Source organism: Archocentrus centrarchus, chromosome 18, assembly GCF_007364275.1.
Source record: "Archocentrus centrarchus isolate MPI-CPG fArcCen1 chromosome 18, fArcCen1, whole genome shotgun sequence".
NCBI classification, from domain to species: domain Eukaryota; kingdom Metazoa; phylum Chordata; class Actinopteri; order Cichliformes; family Cichlidae; genus Archocentrus; species Archocentrus centrarchus.
The window spans coordinates 8,729,951-8,746,006 of record NC_044363.1 but is presented as its reverse complement, the minus strand read 5'-3'; the positions used below and the strand labels follow the sequence as shown (position 1 = coordinate 8,746,006).

At 38.7% G+C, this 16,056-nt stretch overlaps 2 long non-coding RNA genes across 2 annotated transcripts; one reads left to right on the top strand and one right to left on the bottom strand.

Annotated features, from left to right (window-relative positions):
• Positions 1-1,139: 1,139 nt before the first annotated feature.
• On the bottom strand, positions 1,140-16,056 carry LOC115796713 (uncharacterized). The gene is made up of 5 exons (XR_004021324.1): positions 15,988-16,056; positions 4,575-4,606; positions 4,403-4,475; positions 3,443-3,535; positions 1,140-1,887 (listed from the first exon to the last, which is right to left on the bottom strand). It is a non-coding gene; the product is annotated as an uncharacterized LOC115796713 (long non-coding RNA).
• On the top strand, positions 10,118-10,727 carry LOC115796712 (uncharacterized). The gene is made up of 3 exons (XR_004021323.1): positions 10,118-10,187; positions 10,317-10,411; positions 10,620-10,727. It is a non-coding gene; the product is annotated as an uncharacterized LOC115796712 (long non-coding RNA).

Here is a 16,056-nt window from a genome sequence, read left to right as displayed (position 1 = left end):
TTCTCTTCAGTAAACTTACAGATCAGCTCTGCCTCAGAAATCAGGGAAAATAATTGACACAAAGGTAAACCTGCACATACACAGCACAAGAAAGCACCTCTGCACTCACAAGCAGGACTCTAGACAAAGTAAAACAACTCTTGATGTCTGTGGATACACAGTATTCCTGACTTTGCGCCATTACCCATAATTCATAGCGGAAGCCGGTAGTTTACTTCCGTTTGCGCTGTTGTTCACGGTTGCGGGCTTACACACTTGCCGTTTATTTAAACATTTTGACACTGCAGTTTCTTTCTCCTGGCCTAAATGGTACAACATGGGAGGTGGATACATTGCAAGGATGTTTTAAAAAGCAGCGAGGTAACAGTGTCTCACCGTCACTTGTGTAAATGACATGAAATTATGGCCCGAAGTCAGCTACATCCACATTATCAGTTACCTTGTTGATGGCGAGGAATCACGTAATTATAAGAGCAGCAGATTACCTTCAAAGCAATAAAATCAATAAAGTAATGCTGAACAAACAAGGCAACGTTGTTTTCCTTAAAGCAGCTGTAGAGCCGAGCCAGAGCATCGGCCAAGCTAAGCACTTAGCATGGGTCATGCTAAGGGAAAGTGGAGCGGTGGAGACAGTCAGCTGTTCCTGATTAGGGAAATCATGTAGTGATGCTGCAGCTATTCTGTGGAAGGTAAATCACTGATCTGGATATCAGAGTGTTCAGATCACTGAAACAGAAACACTGGACTGGCTGAAGGCTGTGATCGAGGAGACACGCAGCTGTCATCTTGCTAACTGCTACGTGTTTACATGAAGGCACGCATTGTTTAAGCTTTGTGTAGGCTGTATACTGTAGTGTCACACTATAAATAAAATAACGTAAAAAAATAAGAGGCTGTACATTAAAGGAAAACTTGAAACATAAGGAAAAAATACGGTAATAGGATGTGCAACTGGGTAGTATAATTTGGGGGAAATAGAACAAATTTACAGAATAAAATAATTTGAAAAAATGTACAGACTGATGTAGTGACAACCGACAACAGCACAAGTTGAATCCGAGTTCATGTTCCAACTAATAAAGCCGCCCGTTACAGCACAAAGTAACCGAATTTTGTCATTAACTCTGGCTGTAACTTTGGGTAACCGGAAGTATAAAACCGTACACCTGAAGTAGCAGTCTGTCATGGCAGCCTACGTGTGCTCTTCCAGAAACCCGTGGATGAATGTGGATGATTGTGAACTGTAGGAGTGCAAGTGTAGCTGTATGTGTGTGACAGAGAACATGAGGTCTGGTTGTGTAAAATACATTGAGACTGAAAAAAATAAATAAGACTTGATAGAAAATAAACTTATCAAAATAAGAAATAATTTAAACACAAAGGATCTCTCTTTATCCGTTTCTTTTGGAAACTGTGCAAATTTGAGCCGAGTACATATTTGAAGAGCAGGAAATATTAATAAACTTATGTATCAAATGTAAACTGTTTCATTAAAGTCCAATGATGCATTCAACATACTGTCAAGTTATGGAACTTGAAACAACAAACATATTTGCAGGTGTACATGCATGTAAACAACAGAACAGTTGCATGAAACATTACTTACTCTGTTAGAAACTGTTCATTATTTAGACTGAGAAGTCAAGGTTTCAATTCTTTGCCATCAGACCCATCAGGATCTTCTGAATGAAGGTAAAAGTGTGAACAGGTTTCCTTGGGCAGTCCAAATGCAATGCATCAGTCCACATGGGGATTTTGCTTTTTACATGATCATCTTCCACCACCATGGCAGTGCTTGCAGGAGTGATGTTAACTGGACTTGTACAACACAGGTTCACCGCTGTTACAAGCACAACAGGAGTGTTGATGATCATCTGTCTTCTGCACCTGAAAAAGGCACAAAGGAAAGGGTCCAACTGTAAGTTTGCCTTGAAGGCAGATATTACATATGAGTATTTCACAGGTAATTAAAACCTGTAACTACAGCATATTAACAGATAAAGTAAATAATAGAGATGTCTGCGATTAGTCGACTAATTGTCGACATTGTCACTAGTCTGTACCAGACGTAGATTTTAACTGATACTTGGTGCCTTAAATGTTTGTCCTAAATGTTGCGCAGCGATCTGTCACCAGATTGAGCTGCAGCCCTGACATCCTTACAGAAAAATGTCATAACTCTATTCATCTTGGTCTGATATTTATATTAGGTCTAATATTGTTAGTTATTTTTGAAGTTCTACAATATAACCTGAAGCACACCTTCCATGCATTTCCAACTACTTCCCCCAAGTTTGTACAAAGAAACAAAAAACTAGAGGGACAAATGTGTTTGCACCTTGGGGAAAAAAACCAAAAAAACCAAACTGATTACAGCAAAGAGTGGGACCCAGGAGGGAAAATGTGCTTTCTGCGCTAAAGTCTGAATCAGATCCAAGCTGGAGGAGGCTGAGGGAGAGGGAGGTCTGAGCTCCACTGCTCAGGATGCCTTACAACTATTGCCCTCTGGGGTCAAAATGACCCTGCATGGGTTGACTGTCATTTTTGACCCCATATTACAACAGATGTTATTAAATTCAATAAAAACAAAAAATTCAATCAAATTGCTTCAAACTGATTCTAATCATAAAGCACACAGTATCAAACAGCCCCTCTTATTTTCAGATCATTTGATGAATACAAAACATATTTTGATAACAATAGATTGCTTTGGGGGTTAAAAAATGACCCCAGTACATTACGAGGATTATTAGGAAAAAAATAGATGGATGGATGTTTGTACTGTATTGTTTTATTAGCATTTTAGATTTTAACTTTTATTGATATGCCTGTCATGAATTGTATAATGAGCACAGTTCATAATGTGCGGCACAATTTATGCATTTTTATGGTGTTTTTTCTCATATTTTAAATGAAGCATAAACATCGTCTGCAGTAATGCGTTTTCATAGATTTAACAATTTTTTTTCCCTTTGTTTTCTGTGTAAAGTATAACTGCAGTGTTCATAATGTGCAATGCCACACAGTTAAGCAGCATTTAAAATGTGAGTCATTATTGAAGAATATGGTTAATGGCCTCAAATGTCTTTGTTTAGACAGTTTTTGACATTGTGCATTTAAACCGACCTAAAATGTAACTGATATCTGAGTCTTTATTAGTTTTAGACTAATTGGTTAGTCTAATATTTCCCCCCTTATTTAGTCAACTATAAAATTAGTTGCCAGGAACATCCCTAGTAAATATTGTACAAGTGTTAACTAAATAATAAAAATACACCCAGGATGGTATCTACCATGTACTGTATGTATAATGTGCAGGCATATCCAAATACACCTACAGGCAAATACTCTAATTCCATGTACACCTACATACACTCCCTACACACAGGGTTCAGTAGATTGTTGGAAATATTAACATTTCTGCCAAACTATAGATACTAACGTTCTATGTCTTCAGGAAGTGTGGGTCCGCTTCACACAGGTATACAGGGTGGGCATGAAGGACCGCCAAACATTTCATGCAAACATCTGGAAACTGCTTGAAAGAAAAGCAAAAAGTAAAATGACAAAAAGCGTTCATGCTTTTGGACAAAATGACTGACATGGCTGTGCCATGCTGAAGCCTTATTTTCCTAGTGGAGCTATTTTATTTTATTCTATTCTATTTTAGTTTTTAGTTTAGTTATTTGTTCTTACTCATCCTTTTCATTTTTTCTCTGTATTGAGCTGCTGTAATGCACAAATTTCCCCGTCGTGGGATCATTAAAGTTTTATCTTATCTTATCTTATCTTAAAAAAATGACCCTAAGCCAAAAACACATGTATGTTACAGGAAAATTAACTCAACATTTTCTAAAATCCGTCAGTGACAGTAAATTGTTGTTCTGTGTCTATAACTAAATGTAACTTAAAGCAAGTCAGCATGTTTTGGGTGATTATATTGCACACAATATTTATTTTGATGATGACTCTAACAAATTTAAACACAGCTATCCTTAGGAGCTTAATTAGAATGAACCTGGATCTCATCACGCAGTGCGTCTGATATCTTGCCAGTGCGTGCTGCCTTTTTTCTGTACTGCTACAAAGCCAACAGCCTAGGTGTGAGTTTGTCAAGATCAGCATAGAACTGGTTACGTAGGCTGACATTTGTGATACCACGCTGGTCTGGTTTTATTCTTGGGGAAAGTTGGGAAGAAAGTTCACGTCAGCTCGTCCGGCTCTTTTTATTTTGAAGCGAGGATGTGCTTTGTTAGGGTTGTTTATGCTTTTTCTACAGACATTAAAGATAGGAATTCAGTTAGCCTAGATGCCAAATTTGTGTGTGCATATGAAACAAATAAAAAAACTTAAACTATAGACTAATTACTTTTAAACACTTAAACAAAGATTGTGTTCTTACTTGTGGATTGTCCAGTTTGAAATACTGCTTAAATACCAGTAGAGAAGTCAGTGTTGTCTGCAATGATTTGATCCTGTGGGAACAGATTAAACAAGGAATATTAAACTAGCCAAGTACACAATAAACAATGAACATTTATTAGGACTACCTTTCAAGTGTTAATGTGTCTTACCAATATGACAATGACCCTGGTGCCCTTTAGGTCTACATGTGCACATAAATTAGACCAAAAAACAACAACAACAAAAAAGAGTTCCATTTAGTCAGCAATCACTAGTAAACTTCAATTCAATTCAATTCAATTTTATTTATATAGCGCCAAATCACAACAAACAGTCGCCTCAAGGCTCATTCTCTCAGACACAGCTGCGCCACAGACCGCGGGGAAGTTAGTTTCAAGTTGGATATTGGATATTCAAGCTCCGTGGAGTTAGCGGCATCTAGCTCACAGTTGATCCGATTCAGGGACTCAGATTTCGGCCAGCCGCTCTCTCCCGCTCCCTCCTCTCACCCGCGGAGGTTCACTTAGGGACCATCAATGAATTTCCGATCCAAACACTCTTGAGAAACAAAAATAAATAAATTCCTTATCTTGTGACCCACTGACTCAAAATCTGTGTGAAATTGTTCTGCTACACTAGACAGATGAGGCACACTCATTTTCTTTCCATTTTAAGCCTTTTTATATTTTTTTTAGGATTTTTTATAGCCAAAAATTTAGATTTTTCTTCAATAGCTTCCAGGTCATGTGACCCACTGACTCAAAATCTGTGTGAAATTGTTCTACTACACTAGACAGATGAGGCACACTCATTTTCTTTCCATTTTAAGCCTTTTTATATTTTTTAACAATTTTTTATGTAAAAAATTGAGATTTTTCTTCAATAGCTTCCAGGTCATGTGACCCACTGACTCAAAATCTGTGTGAAATTGTTCTACTACACTAGACAGATGAGGCACACTCATTTTCTTTCCATTTTAAGCCTTTTTATATTTTTAGCAATTTTTTATGTGAAAAATTGAGATTTTTCTTCAATAGCTTCCAGGTCATGTGACCCACTGACTCAAAATCTGTGTGAAATTGTTCTCCTACACTAGACAGATGAGGCACACTCATTTTCTTTTCATTTTAAGCCTTTTTATATTTTTTAGCAATTTTTTATGTGAAAAATTGAGATTTTTCTTCAATAGCTTCCAGGTCATGTGACCCACTGACTCAAAATCTGTGTGAAATTGTTCTCCTACACCAGACAGATGAGGCACACTCATTTTCTTTCCATTTTAAGCCTTTTTATTTTTTTTAGGATTTTTTATAGCCAAAAATTGAGATTTTTCTTCAATAGCTTCCAGGTCATGTGACCCACTGACTCAAAATCTGTGTGAAATTGTTCTCCTACACTAGACAGATGAGGCACACTCATTTTCTTTTCATTTTAAGCCTTTTTATATTTTTTAGCAATTTTTTATGTGAAAAATTGAGATTTTTCTTCAATAGCTTCCAGGTCATGTGACCCAGTGACATAATACTGTCAAATTATTCTAACACAGTCTCTTAATAAAGTTTTAAAAATTCACATTACTGCCATGATGATAGACGAAAACTACAGTAATTTGAAGTGACATGTAGTACAAATACTTAACACTAGGTGGCTCTAACTCAAACCATCACAACAATGATGATTTATTTCCAAGGACAGAGAAAAGCGTGGAAGTAAAAACTAGCATTTGGCAAAGCATTTTTCCACTGTTACTAATAATGGGTCGTTTTAGAAAAGGACAGAGTCTTAAAAACATAAACCTTTGGCAAAAAGCTGGGGGTGTACATGCCATTACTCAGTGTTGTATTTCTTTGGGTTTTAGTGAGGAAGTTGTAACTCATGAACAGTGGTTATCTCTTGTTATTGCTCTGTTTAAAACAAATGAGAAAAGTTATTTTTAAGTGGCTGAAGGTCATATGGTCTGCAGATCGACAAGGAATTCGGACAAAGGTGCTTAATGCAGGTAATGTTACATTTTATTAGCTTGTATTTTGATTTTTACTAGCCCCTAAAGGGACACTGAAGAATAAAAATAATAATAATAAAAAAAAAATTTCTCGTGCACACCAGATAGTATCTCATGCGCACGAGATCAGCTAAGTACGAGATAGTATGTGATGTGCACGATAAAATATCTAGTGCGCACGAAAAATGTATTTTAGATGTTATCCTTCAATGTCCCTCTTTTTTCTTCACTGTTCCTTTAGGGGCTCTGTATACTTGTGTTTTACTGTACGTATGTGTGTAAAACAAAAATCTGAACCTAATAACATTTCATTTCGGATATGTTCCTCGGTAGGTAGAGAAATCAGTGACGAGGGCAATGTTAAGGGCTCCATTACAAACAGAGTCAGTGAGAAAAAAAAATGAAGTAAAGAGTAGTACAGGACAAGAAGTTTCCTCTGACTATACAGGACAACATACCAGTGAGGACAGGGACCAGTCACAGGGCAAAACAGAAATCCATCAAAACCAGCCACAGTCAGAACAGCAGACAGGAAACGAGGACAGAACAGAGGACACAGATGATGGAAGAGAGAACAGAACAGAGGACATAGATGATGGAACAGAGGACAGAACAGAGGACATAGATGATGGAACAGAGGACAGAACAGAGGACATAGATGATGGAACAGAGAACAGAACAGAGGACATAGATGATGGAACAGAGGACAGAACAGAGGACATAGATGATGGAACAGAGGACAGAACAGAGGACATAGATGATGGAACAGAGGACAGAACAGAGGACATAGATGATGGAACAGAGAACAGAACAGAGGACATAGATGATGGAACAGAGGACAGAACAGAGGACATAGATGATGGAAGAGAGAACAGAACAGAGGACATAGATGATGGAACAGAGGACAGAACAGAGGACATAGATGATGGAAGAGAGAACAGAACAGAGGACATAGATGATGGAACAGAGAACAGAACAGAGGACATAGATGATGGAACAGAGAACAGAACAGAGGACATAGATGATGGAAGAGAGAAACGAACAGAGGACATAGATGATGGAAGAGAGAAACGAACAGAGGACATAGATGATGGAAGAGAGAACAGAACAGAGGACATAGATGATGGAAGAGAGAACAGAACAGAGGACATAGATGATGGAACAGAGAACAGAACAGAGGACATAGATGATGGAAGAGAGAAACGAACAGAGGACATAGATGATGGAAGAGAGAAACGAACAGAGGACATAGATGATGGAAGAGAGAAACGAACAGAGGACATAGATGATGGAACAGAGAAACGAACAGAGGACATAGATGATGGAACAGAGAACAGAACAGAGGACATAGATGATGGAACAGAGAACAGAACAGAGGACATAGATGATGGAACAGAGAACAGAACAGAGGACATAGATGATGGAACAGAGAACAGAACAGAGGACATAGATGATGGAAGAGAGAAACGAACAGAGGACATAGATGATGGAACAGAGAACAGAACAGAGGACATAGATGATGGAACAGAGAACAGAACAGAGGACATAGATGATGGAACAGAGGACATAGATGATGGAACAGAGAACAGAACAGAGGATATAGATGATGGAAGAGAGAAACGAACAGAGGACATAGATGATGGAACAGAGAACAGAACAGAGGACATAGATGATGGAACAGAGAACAGAACAGAGGACGGAAAAGGCACAAAATCAAAGAGAAAACCAATGAAAACAAGGGACAGAAAAGGACAACCAGATAAAGACAACCAAAGTGACTACAGAGAGTGCAATGCAGGGCCTAAAAAATTCAAAATTATGATAACAAGGAAACAGTGGACGAAAATAAAACCAAAACATGGGGGGAGTCAACTACGTCCCCCTTGGACTGACACACTGTACCATCAGTTCATGGAAAAGAATCCATGCTGTACACTTTCTTTTAAGTACCAGCATGTGAAAATGGACAACAGTCGTAAGAAGAAGTCACCATTTTTTCATGCTGCCGCAAAATGCACTTTTCATGGATGCAATGCAATGTACACTTTTAGAAAGAAAATGATTCCCAAATCAGAAGACAAAAAAATCTGTTTTACAGTGAAACGCTTTGGTGAGGTCACACACCATAAGAAACATAGACGATTCAGGCCAGCTAAATACCTGAGAAGAGGTAAGATTGGCAAAGCTTTGGCAGATGGTGTCAGCCATTACTATTACTCAATGTTGAAGCAAACACCCACTGAACAAATTATGGCCGGGAACATGACAAAAAGCCTAACCAAAGATGTACTGAAAAAAATATCATCCGAGTTGAATAAGAGTACAAGGCTCCATGATGACATTATGCTTGAACTCATGTTAACTCAAAAAGTAATTAAAGAAACAAGTTCTCAAGCATCATCAAAAGGTTACTTTCAGCACCTTCAAATAGATCCATTTGCAGTACACCTATACACAGACACTGGATTAAGGATTTTGGCACAACATCTAAGGCAGTCATCACCTGTTACCCTCCACCTTGATGCAACAGGCAGCGTAGTGCAGAAAATCCCAGACCAAGACAAGCAAGTTTTATATTATGCTTTAGTTTTGCCAGGCATGGGCAAGGATAAACCTCCTTTGCCTGTCACGGAACTGATCACCAACAGCCATAGTATTCCTTCCATTTCTCACTGGCTAATGGAATTCAAAAGGAAACTGTCACACAAAACAAAAATACAAATTTCACAGGTTGAGACAGACTACAGTTGGGCTCTGATTAATAGCGTGCTTATATCTTTCAACAAGGAAGATATTTCTGTGTACCTTGCCAGAGCATTTAACATTGTGCATGGACGCACTACTGGTATGACAAACTTCACTGTGTTGCATCTGTGCTCTACCCATATAGTTAAGGCTGTGACACAAGCATTTGGCAGAAAAACATCAGACCGAGGCATACAGGAGTATGCAACATTCTGCTTTGCATACCTACTCAACTGCCAAAGTATGCAGCTCGCCATTGAGGTGTTTTATAACATGTGTGTTCTCTTTGATGCAAAAGAATGTACCCATTTGGTAAAAACAAGCCAAACCTACCTTGACAGCTGCATTTCGCAAAGCAAGAAAAACAAGGATGGAGAAAGTCAATATGTATCAGAAGCTGAGGAAATGATCACTGATAAAAGTAATAGCATTGTTGGAACGTCACCTTTCACACATACTTTTCAAGTGATACGGGACCAAGCAGAGTGTGACTTTCTGTCTGATGATTCAGCCAACATTAAAAACCATTACTTTTGTCCTGGTATAATTGATGTTCTGCTGAAAAACTACATGGGGATCATCCCACTGTGGAGTGGTTTGTTGCTTGGAGATCTGACACGACATGAGACACCAACAAATGGTGAAACAAACAAAACTTGCAAAACCAGAGAAACAAACTGCCATGTGGAGCTATGGTTTGGTTTGGTGAAACGAAACATCCTGGGAAAGAAGAAGTACCTCAGACCAGCAGAGTTCATCTCCAAAATGTTTTCCTCTTTACAAGGACGATATGTAGAGCACATTATGCAGCATGGTCTTCCAATGAAACACCTTTTTGACAGAAAGTGTACTTGTCACTAAAAGAAATTATTTACATGTGTGTAAAGATTAAAGTTGAGATATGAGCTTAAAATTTGTCTTCAGCATTTGACATGGCTTCTTAAAATATATATCAATGCTATTCTAGGTGAACTTTGACAACTATGAAGCAGTTCTATCTTTTGTGCTGGTGAACAACAACCACTGGAAGTTGCTGGTTTGTGGTTTTTCCTTACATGAAATGAATATATATATTTTCTGGTAGGATTACAGCCAGCCATATTGACATAAGTTTCAACAACATTGTTCCCTGTTATGTTACTTTTCCTTTGTTGGTGTCTTTCAGTACATCAATACAAATGCCAGCACAGTATTCCTAATGGATCCTGCACAACTGTCATCAGAGCTCGAGGACTCCAAAAATGCAGCTAAAAGAATACAGTAATTCAAGCTTTAATACATGTCTAAAGTTATTTTATAAATAAAAAGATAACTTGCAAAGTAATCACATAGCTTTTATTGAATATCCCTAAAACTAAAGTGGTTGTTATTTTGAGAAGCTGATAGCATAAGAGGGGGGCATCAGTTGTCATGAATGGAATTACAAAATACAATTGCTCTTATACAAATCATTTCATTTGTTATCCAGGGAATACTTCAAGATGAGAAGGACATGCCATGGGAAAACAGATTGGGTTGGGATCCGATGGAAAGGGGGGGCTATGAGACACCCCATTCAACAAGATGGAAGCAGCTGCGGAGTCATTGTAGTGAAAGTACATTGAAGAGTTAATGTTTTGTTTTGTGCAAGTATGGAAGGTGTGAACGTGAAAATATCATAGGGAAATGTAAATTACAATCAAATAACAGTTTGTCTAGACTGCATGTATTTTCTAGATTTTGGTAAGTCTTAAGTCAGTATTGCACAATGGATCCTGTAGGGAAAAAACAGAACAGGGATCAGTGCAACATGCCACAGTCTTTGCAGTGACAGTTCTTTTTGCATCTTCTAAATGTATTTATACATTTGAGTATTTGTGGATGCCTTATATAATGTGTGTCCAGATGTAACTGTTAGGGTCTGTTGCATTATTATGCCATGAAAAACAATGTCTTTCAAAGCAGTGTTGTTTCTTTAGATGGCGAAAGCACTGATGGAGGCCTTTCCTCTTATGCCAGATGTGGAATTTGACACCACCAAAAAGGCAATGAAAGATGAAAGAAAAGCTCTGGCTCTTCATATCCTTGAAGCATCAGGTAAATAATATGTACCCTATAATATATATATATATATATATATATATATATATATATATATATATATATATATATATACACACACACACACACACATAGCTCAAAAAAATAAAGGGAAACATCCTAGATCTGAATGAGTGAAATATTCTCATTGAATACTTTGTTCTGTAAAGAGTTGAATGTGCTGACAACAAAAATCACGCAAAAATCATCAATGCAAATCAAATTTATTAACCAGTGGAGGCCTGGATTTGGAGTCACACACAAAATTAAAGTGAAAAAACACACTACAGGCTGATCCAACTGATTTAATGTCCTTAACACAAGTCAAAATGAGGCTCAGTATTGTGTGTGGCCTCCACGTGCCTGTATGACCTCCCTACAACACCTGGGCATGCTCCTGATGAGGTGGCGGATGGTGTCCTGAGGGATCTCCTCCCAGACCTGGACTAAAGCATCCGCCAACTCTTGGACAGTCTGTGGTGCAATGTGACGTTGGTGGATGGAGCGAGACATGATGTCCCAGATGTGCTCAATTGGATTCAGGTCTGGGGAACGTGTGGGCCAGTCCATAGCTTCAATGCCTTCATCTTGCAGGAACTGCTGACACACTCCAGCCACATGAGGTCTAGCATTGTCCTGCATTAGGAGGAACCCAGGGCCAACCGCACCAGCATCTCACAAGGGGTCTGAGGATCTCATCTCGGTACCTAATGGCAGTCATGCTACCTCTGGCGAGCACATGGAGGGCTGTGCAGCCCTCCAAAGAAATGCCACCCCACACCATTACTGACCCACTGCCAAACCGGTCATGCTGAAGGATTTTGCAGGCAGCAGATCGCTCTCCATGGCGTCTCCAGACTCTGTCACGTCTGTCACATGTGCTCAGTGTGAACCTGCTTTCATCTGTGAAGAGCACAGGGCGCCAGTGGCGAATTTGCCAATCCTGGTGTTCTCTGGCAAATAACAAGCGTCTTGCACGTTGTTGGGCTGTGAGCACAACCCCCATCTGTGGATGTCGGGCCCTCTTACCATCCTCATGGAGTCGGTTTCTAACCGTTTGTGCAAACACATGCACATTTGTGGCCTGTTGGAGGTCATTTTGCAGGGCTCTGGCAGTGCTCCTCCTGTTCCTCCTTGCACAAAGGCAGAGGTAGCGGTCCTGCTGCTGGGTTGTTGCCCTCCTACAGCCTCCTCCACGTCTCCTGGTGTACTGGCCTGTCTCCTGGTAGCGCCTCCAGCCTCTGGACACTACGCTGACAGACACAGCAAACCTTCTTGCCACAGCTCGCATTGGATGAGCTGCACTACCTGAGACACTTGTGTGGGTTGTAGAGTCCGTCTCATGCTACCACGAGTGTGAAAGCACCACCAACATTCAAAAGTGACCAAAACATCAGCCAGAAAGCATAGGTACTGAGAAGTGGTCTGTGGTCCCCACCTGCAGAACCACTCATTTATTGAGTGTGTCTTGCTAATTGCCAATAATTTCCACCTGTTGTCTATTCCATTTGTACAACAGCATGTGAAACTGATTGTCAATCAGTGTTGCTTCCTAAGTGGACAATTTGATTTCACAGAAGTTTGATTTACTTGGAGTTATATTGTGTTGTTTAAGTGTTCCCTTTATTTTTTGGAGCAGTGTGTGTGTGTGTATATACATACATAAACTTCATAATACAATTCATCATAATATTTGGTTTATTTCCTAATTTGATTACAGTGTTCGATGACCAGACTTGCTGTGCAATGTGTGCTGCCTACAAGCCCCCAGTTTCGGGACCTCAAATGACAGACTGGGTGAGAGTATGAGTTGTCAATGTGAAAATCTGAAGCATAAATAAAGAGTAACTCTAGGTACTGATAAAGTCGTAAATAACATATGCCAAGCAAGTACACACCCTACTGTGTGACTGGAGAGGAGTATTTACTGTATTACTATACCGCTAAACATATACGTTTTCTGTTATATTTTAACAGATCCAGTGCGACAGGTGTGACAAATGGTTTCATGCCCTGTGCCTAGACATCAAAAGCAACCAATATGAAAAGGCAAAGAGAGGCAGCTGGAAATGTCTGTTGTGCACGTAATAAAAAAATCTTTCTACCCTGTTGAATGTATTTCAAAAGAAATAATTTGAAATTATATGTAGAAAATAAAACTGTACTTTGTTTCAATAGCATTAAGGCTGTGCCTCATCTGTCTAGTGTAGCAGAATAATTACACGCAGATTTTGAGTCAGTGGGTCACATGACCTGGAAGCTATTGAAGAAAAATCTCAATTTTTGGCTATAAAAAATCCTAAAAAAAATAAAAAGGCTTAAAATGGAAAGAAAATGAGTGTGCCTTATCTGTCTAATGTAGCAGAATAATTACACACAGATTTTGAGTCAGTGGGTCACATGACCTGGAAGCTATTGAAGAAAAATCTCAATTTTTCACATAAAAAATTGCTAAAAAATATAAAAAGGCTTAAAATGGAAAGAAAATGAGTGTGCCTTATCTGTCTAGTGTAGCAGAACAATTTCACACAGATTTTGAGTCAGTGGGCCACATGACCTGGAAGCTATTGAAGAAAAATCTTAATTTTTGGCTATAAAAAAATCCTAAAAAATGTAAAAAGGCTTAAAATGAAAAGAAAATGAGTGTGCCTCATCTGTCTAGTGTAGGAGAACAATTTCACACAGATTTTGAGTCAGTGGGTCACATGACCTGGAAGCTATTGAAGAAAAATCTCAATTTTTCACATAAAAAATTGCTAAAAAATATAAAAAGGCTTAAAATGGAAAGAAAATGAGTGTGCCTTATCTGTCTAGTGTAGCAGAACAATTTCACACAGATTTTGAGTCAGTGGGCCACATGATCTGGAAGCTATTGAAGAAAAATCTTAATTTTTGGCTATAAAAAAATCCTAAAAAATGTAAAAAGGCTTAAAATGAAAAGAAAATGAGTGTGCCTCATCTGTCTAGTGTAGGAGAACAATTTCACAAAGATTTTGAGTCAGTGGGTCACATGACCTGGAAGCTATTGACTAAAAATCTCAATTTTTCACATAAAAAATTGCTAAAAAATATAAAAAGGCTTAAAATGGAAAGAAAATGAGTGTGCCTTATCTGTCTAGTGTAGCAGAACAATTTCACACAGATTTTGAGTCAGTGGGCCACATGACCTGGAAGCTATTGAAGAAAAATCTTAATTTTTGGCTATAAAAAAATCCTAAAAAATTTAAAAAGGCTTAAAATGAAAAGAAAATGAGTGTGCCTCATCTGTCTAGTGTAGGAGAACAATTTCACACAGATTTTGAGTCAGTGGGTCACATGACCTGGAAGCTATTGAAGAAAAATCTCAATTTTTCACATAAAAAATTGCTAAAAAATATAAAAAGGCTTTAAATGGAAAGAAAATGAGTGTGCCTTATCTGTCTAGTGTAGCAAAACAATTTCACACAGATTTCGAGTCAGTGGGTCACATGACCTGGAAGCTATTGAAGAAAAATCTCAATTTTTTACATAAAAAATTGTTAAAAAATATAAAAAGGCTTAAAATGGAAAGAAAATGAGTGTGCCTTATCTGTCTAGTGTAGTAGAACAATTTCACACAGATTTTGAGTCAGTGGGCCACATGACCTGGAAGCTATTGAAGAAAAATCTTAATTTTTGGTTATAAAAAAATCCTAAAAAATGTAAAAAGGCTTAAAATGAAAAGAAAATGAGTGTGCCTCATCTGTCTAGTGTAGGAGAACAATTTCACACAGATTTTGAGTCAGTGGGTCACAAGATAAGGAATTTATTTATTTTTGTTTCTCAAGAGTGTTTGGATCGGAAATTTATTGATGGTCCCTAAGTGAACCTCCGCGGGTGAGAGGAGGGAGCGGGAGAGAGCGGCTGGCCGAAATCTGAGTCCCTGAATCGGATGAACTGTGAGCTAGATGCCGCTAACTCCACGGAGCTTGAATATCCAATATTGAACTTGAAACTAACTTCACCGCGGTGCACCACAGCTGTCTTGCCAACCACGGTAGTCCACAAATAATGTATATCTTCACCAAATCATCTTCTTGGTCAGCATTAAACAACAAGGCAAATTAAGCACATGTCGTTTTATTTAATTTAAAAAAATCGCCTTGCTATTTATCTTAGGACAGCATGTCATTTGTGTCTCTACAGGGTCACGCGTCGCTCAAACGTACATACACATACGAGTGCGCGCGCACACACTGGTAAGGACGCTCCCACCATCGGACAGAGAATGAGCGTCTGCAAATATGTTGTACATAATAAAAATATAATGTTCTGATGTTTGTTTGCATCTGTAGGTCGCAGGGAAACGGCGTGTTATATTTTGAGACTGCAGTACGAATCTCACAATATAACACGCAGCTCTGCGTAGCTACAGAGGCCTTGATAAACCAACCGTGGTGCGCTGTCGGGAAGTGTCACAAGCAAATTCAAAAAAAGCGCGTCAAACAGCGCCGTGGACCGTTTGAATCTTTCCTGAAACTCTGCTGATATGACAGAAAATCACAACTATTTATTGTTTAGTGCACTGACAACAAAGCCAAGCCTGTCACCTAACATTTAAACACCAGATAACTAGAAAATAAGACAAATGAGACACGGAGTGTAAACAGTGGGCTGCATCATTAAACATACTGGCAAATGTAAAAACGGTGCAGTGACGAAATATTTCCTTCGTTATAATATTCAAACAAGGTCAATGGCAGAAAATAAGATTTCTCAGGTATTTTTGCTTCACTTACCTCTTGCTAGAGATGGGACGCTTCGATACTGTGTCGAGCTTCCACAGCGCAGATGTTTCGAAACACTGC